Source organism: Dama dama, chromosome 12 (assembly GCF_033118175.1).
Source record: "Dama dama isolate Ldn47 chromosome 12, ASM3311817v1, whole genome shotgun sequence".
Lineage (NCBI taxonomy): Eukaryota > Metazoa > Chordata > Mammalia > Artiodactyla > Cervidae > Dama > Dama dama.
This window is the reverse complement of record NC_083692.1, coordinates 24,243,076-24,249,075: the sequence shown is the minus strand read 5'-3', so window position 1 is coordinate 24,249,075 and position 6,000 is coordinate 24,243,076.

The window sequence follows — 6,000 nt, the reverse complement described above, 5'->3', positions numbered from 1 at the left end:
AACACAATACCAAATAGAAAATTGTGTACCAAGTACCAAAGTGGGGAAAGCAGAGTATGTGGAGAATGTGGAAATATACACACAACTGTTTAGAAAGACAAGAAGAAAATGACTACTTAGTAGCAGCTTTTTTGTTAAGTTCACTAAGGAAAGGGAATGACTATAGCAGGGTGGTGTCTGTCATGGTGTGTGGTGTGATGGGAAGAGTCCCTGGACCAGTTGACCAGGTGACCCAGGGATCCTGGTGCTGCCAATTATAGTCCACGTGCTCTTGAACTTTAGTTTGTTACCTGTCAAGTGAGAACTTTAATACTTGCCCTACTTGTCTCACAAAGTAAGAACTTATTTACCCCACGTAGTGTGATATTTATAGGTTTCCTGTGGAAATAATAATGTGTTTGACTACGGGGTGCTGACTCACACCTGGTTCAGGTGTTACAAAATACACAGCATTTAAATGTTATTATTTTTCTGAAATCCAGAAAGTCTCACAAAATCCCGTGGGTTTAGAGTAAGGAGTCAGGAACCTGTACTAAGCGTTTAGACACATAATTTTATTTAACTTAACTTTCACAATAATCCTTCAAGTAGGTTAGATCATTCCCACTCTACAAATGAGAAAACTTGTGTGTTTAGAGGTTTATATGCTTTTCCGTTGATAATAAAGTGGACCAGTTCAGTTTGGGAGCACTCAAAGCCCATGATTTTGGCCACCATGCCTACATCAGCAGGAGTCCAGAAATCTGTGGTGGAGTGACATCTGCTTGTATTTGACTATGAGACCAACAAAGAATATTTCTTCTCATATCTGACACCAACTGCATGCCAAGCACTTGACGAGTATTGTCTCATCTGATGCCCATGACTCTGGGAAGTGCAGACTAATATTAGCCCCATTTTCAGATGGGAGACTGAAGCATAGACAGGTTACATCACACACCCAAGTGAGTCAGGGACCTGAGATTCAAACTCAGGTCTAATGACTCCAAAGCCTGGGATGCTGCATCTTCTCCTGAACAATCAGGAAGCTGCCAGGGTAACACGGAGTGCAGATGGTCACATTCTGGAAAGACTGAGAAAGGGCCTGGTTACAAATAATGTCATGAATGTAGAGCAATCTGGTCCTTCCATGTCCTGGTTTTGAACCTTCCCTCCCCTCTCCCTTATCTTCATTTTCCCTCTTCATGGACAAGGTTAGCAGGCATCTCAAGGACATGAAATGTAAGCTGGGATTGGGTCCCAAGTGCCTTCAGCAGAGTCATAGGAAGGAAAAGTGTATGGATAACTAGATGGGATCACAGATATGTCAATTAGAAGGAGATGAGGAGTTGTTTCTCAGGATGGCCAAGGCCTGCACAAAAGCAGAAATGATGAGATATTCCTACAAAAGGTACCATCTGGTCCTGCTGGTCAGCAGGCCTGACACCCTAGGGGAACAGACTGAGTAAAGTCAGCAAAATAATACCTAACGTCATTTTGTTCTCATTTCTCAAGTGATCCAAGGAAGAGGCTTGTTCTTTGGTGTTGAAGTGGTCTAGACAAGGTTCTGTCTTCTGCCTTGACCCTTGATGTTGGTTCAGCAGGAGAGACTGTCCCAAGGAGCAGCCCATGGGGGAGTCAGGTAGGCAATGGGCAGTAGCTGTCCTTACCTGTCTACCCAGAGGTGGTGGGCAGACTTGTGCCTATCTCTAAAGGATTTAGAGATCTTCAGTTTCCCCATCTGAAAATGGGGCTAATATCAGTTCAGAGCCCTAAAGGTTTCCTAGAGACCCTACTGCAGAGAAGGACAGTTTCTGAATCAGATGAATCCCAATCGGAACAGGTCTGAGCCCTGGAATACGCACAAAATTAGAAAGAGTGTTACTTGTACTTCTTAGCTGATAAAAGAAGGGCCTAGTTTGGGGCACTCCCATGTTGAAACTTCCTCAGCTTTCAGCAGTCAACCTAAGTCTCCCAGCAGGTGCAGAGCTGGCAGGCATAGATGGTCATGGGTGAGGTCTCCTGGAGGAGGGGTGCAGACTGGATAAGGGGGTATTAGTTCAAGGCACAAGCAACATCTCGCGAATCAGGAAGGAGGAGTGTGAGGGCTAATGATACGACTACAGGTGACAGCTGATGCTGGAAAGAAGTCAGCTGTGTAGCAGGGTTCCTGACTGTCAACACAGGAGGTTCTCACTGCTTTGCAGAGAGTGGGAGAAGGGTTGGTTAAAAGCAACAGAATCAACTAACACAAACCAAGAAGGGATTAATTGGAAAATTGTGAGGGGCACCTATGGTGTCAAAGGAAAGGCCAAAGAACACTTCGAGAAAACAACAGGAACCCAAAGTCCTCTGGGGCTCCAGGGGACAGGAAGGGTTTATTGGACGGAGATGAGCATGTTTTGTTCACTGCTGTGTGTAGGCCTAGCACAGGACCTGGCATGTCGCAGGGTGAATGAATGAATGAAGGTCTGCTGCATGGACAGCCCCGGAAGAACGGAGCTACTGCTGCTGGCAGCTGTCATGCTGAGGGTTTCCAGGGAGACAGCTTCCATCCTGAGTTTGCCTGAACTAAATCGAGAGCTGGGGCCAGTGAGAGTGTGAAGTAAACAGAGACCAACCATGCTGGCTGTAATCGAGCTCATCTGTCATCTAGTTGGGCTAAGAGAAGGGGTAAGAACATTCCAGGAAGAGGAACATAGGGCTGAAGGCCCAGAGGCAGTGAGTGGGGACATGCCAAGGGAACCACAAGTCATTCTCCCTGGACTGTGCAAGGCTGAGGGGGAGGCGAGAAATGAGGCCAAACCACAGAGGGTTGTGTAAGCCTCGCCGAGGTGGTGAACTTGATCCTAAAGGTAATGGGAAATCGTTAAAGAGTCTGGAGTAGGGAGTGAAGTGGTCAGGTCTGCATCTAAACAGAAAACCCAACTGCAGCTACAGGCTGTCTTGGGATGGACAGCTTCAATCACAACCTAAATGCTTGAGTTCTCTCCCAGATGAACTACATTGTACTTCTAGCTCTTACTCATAATGGAATTCCTACATGGGTGTAGGATACAGGGCTTCAGAAGCAATCTCCCTCCTGAGCCCTTGAGTGGCTCCCCAAAAGACAGTGTTGTTGTTGATTTTCAGTCGCTAAGGCCTGTCCGACTCTCTGTGACCCCAAGGACTGTGGCCTTCCAGGCTTCTCTGTCCATGGGGTTCCCAGGCAAGAATATTGGAGTGGGTTGCCATTTCCTTCTCCAGGGGGTCTTCAAGACCCAGGGATTAAACCCGTGTCTCCTGCTTGGCAGGTGGATTTTTTATCACTGAGCCATCTGGGAAGCCCCTTCCCCAAAAGATAGATCCACATTCAAATCCATGGAACATGTAAATGTGACCTTATTTGGAAAAGGGGTCTTTGCAGATGTAATTAAGTTAGGGATCTTGGGATGAGATCATCCTGGATTACCTAGATGTGCCCTAAGTCCAGTGATAAATGTCCTTAGAAGAGAAGACACAGAAGGGGAAGAGGCCATGTGACCATGTGGCAAAAACTTGAGTGATGCTACCACAAGCCTAGGGAGCCAAGACGTGCCAACAGCCACTGGAAACTGGAAGAGACAAAGAACAATACTCCCCTACAACCACCAGAAGAAAGTCCTGCTGAAACCTTCATGTCAGACTTCTGACTTCCAGCACTGTGAAAGAATAAATCTCATTATCTTCAGCTAGCTAGCTTGTGGTAACTGCAGTAGCCACAGGAACTAATTACAGCCTTACACTCTGAGAAGAGTCAGCCTTCATCATCAGTGGACCCTTATAAACCAGAACATTTCCTTTCTGTTTGGAAAGTGTGATTGTGACAGAGGCAAGAAGCCAGACTAGACTAACAGTGATTCCTTCTTCTTTGAACTGCTTGGCACTGAAAGGACACCTCTGCCCACACCAAGAAAGCATATCACCAGAATGAAGCAATGGACAAGTCAGTGGAGCTGGGTCTTTGGCCAAGGACCAAAGACTCTGGGAGTGAAGCTGGAATGCTGGCAGGGCCCTGCAGGGACTAATGGTTTGGAAACAGAGGGGAGGGCAGTGAGTTGCTCTATGGCAGTGGGCACAGGTATGGCAGGGATGACTGTTACCAAAACAGGATTCCTAACTCCAGGTTCCCGAAGGGGCAGTGGGTGCTCTGGAACATCCAGCCTGGTCTTTAGGGTGGGCTTACTAGGTCGGACATCCTGTAAGACTTCATTCATCAAGAGGTCCTTAAAGCACCCACTGTGTGCTGGCTTTGTTCTGCAGTCTACCCATCTAGGTGTCTCACAAAGCACAATCAACATACATCTTTCTGGACAGTGAGAAGTCAGCCCACCGCTGAGAGCATAAGTACTTGGCCTTCAGGTCTGCGCTGTGTCTCTTCTGTGGGGAGTCCTTGCCTATCCCTGTAGATGCGTCAGCTCCTCTGTCAGACTGAGGCTTCTCTTTTGGAGGCCTGATCAACATTGTACTGATACAACTATCTGCATGAATGAACATTCAATGCCTGTCTCTTGACTAGCTGTGAGGACCCCAGTAACTAGCCTGGTCCCCAGCTCATTGCAGGTGTCCAATAAGAAGTTGAAGAACTAACCAGGTCAATTCTCAGGCCAACTGAGTTTTCAAAAGGAAAAAGATTTCACCTCGTGGTGAAGACCTTGATGCTGGGAAAGACCGAAGGCAGGAGGAGTAGGGAACGACAGAGGATGAGATGATTGGATAGTATCACTGACTCAATGGACATGAGTCTGAGAAAGCTCTGGGAGTTGGTGATGGACAGGGAAGCCTGGAGTGCTGCAGTCCATGGGGTCGCAAAGAGTTGGACACAACTGAGCAACTGAACTGAACTGGCCGTGTCAGACCCTCTGAGAGCACCTACAGCTAGGGGATAGGCTTAATCTCAAGAGAAGGAAATAGGATCAAAGGTGGAAGACCCAGGGAATAAATAAAGTTGCACATGGGAGGGAGAGAAGGTGTCAACCCTAAACTCAGGTTGCCAAAGGCCAAAATCTCACAACCCTCCCTCCATGAGGAGCCATGAGCCAGTTGGTTTAAGTCTTGGCTGAGATGGTGCCTCTTGAGAAACCTGTAAGCAGGTCAGGAAGCAGCAGTTAGAACTGGACATGGAACAACAGACTGGTTCCAAATAGGAAAAGGAGTATGTCAAGGCTGTATATTGTCACCCTGCTTATTTAACTTATATGCAGAGTACATCATGAGAAACGCTGGGCTAGATGAAGCACAAGCTGGAATCAAGATTGCTGGGAGAAATATCAATAACCTCAGATATGCAGATGACACCACCCTTATGGCAGAAAGTGAAGAGGAACTAAAAAGCCTCTTGATGAAAGTGAAAGAGGAGAGTGAAAGAGTTGGCTTAAAGCTCAACATTCAGAAAACTAAGATCATGGCATCTGGTCCCATCACTTCATGGCAAATAGATGGGGAAACAGTGGAAACAGTGACAGACTTTATTTTTGGGGGCTCCAAAATCACTGTAGATGGTGACTGTAGCCATGAAATTAAAAGACGCTTACTCCTTGGAAGGAAAGTTATGACCAAACTGGATAGCATATTAAAAAGCAGAGACATTACTTTGTCAACAAAGGTCCATCTAGTGAAGGCTATGGTTTTTCTAGTGGTCATGTATGGATGTGAGAGTCGGACTATAAAGAAAGCTGAGCACAGAAGAATTGATGCTTTTGAACTGTGGTGTTGGAGAAGACTCTTAAGAGTCCCTTGGACTGCAAGGAGATCCAACCAGTCCATCCTAAGGGAGATCAGTCCTGGGTGTTCATTGGAAGAACTGATGCTGAAGCTGAAACTCCAGTACTTTGGCCACCTCATGTGAAGAGCTGACTCATTTGAAAAGACCCTGATGCTGGGAAAGATTGAGGGCAGGAGGAGAAGGGGACGACAGAGGATGAGATGGTTGGATGGCATCACTGACTCGATGGACATGCGGTTGGGTGGACTCCGGGAGTTGGTGATGGACAGGGAGGCCTG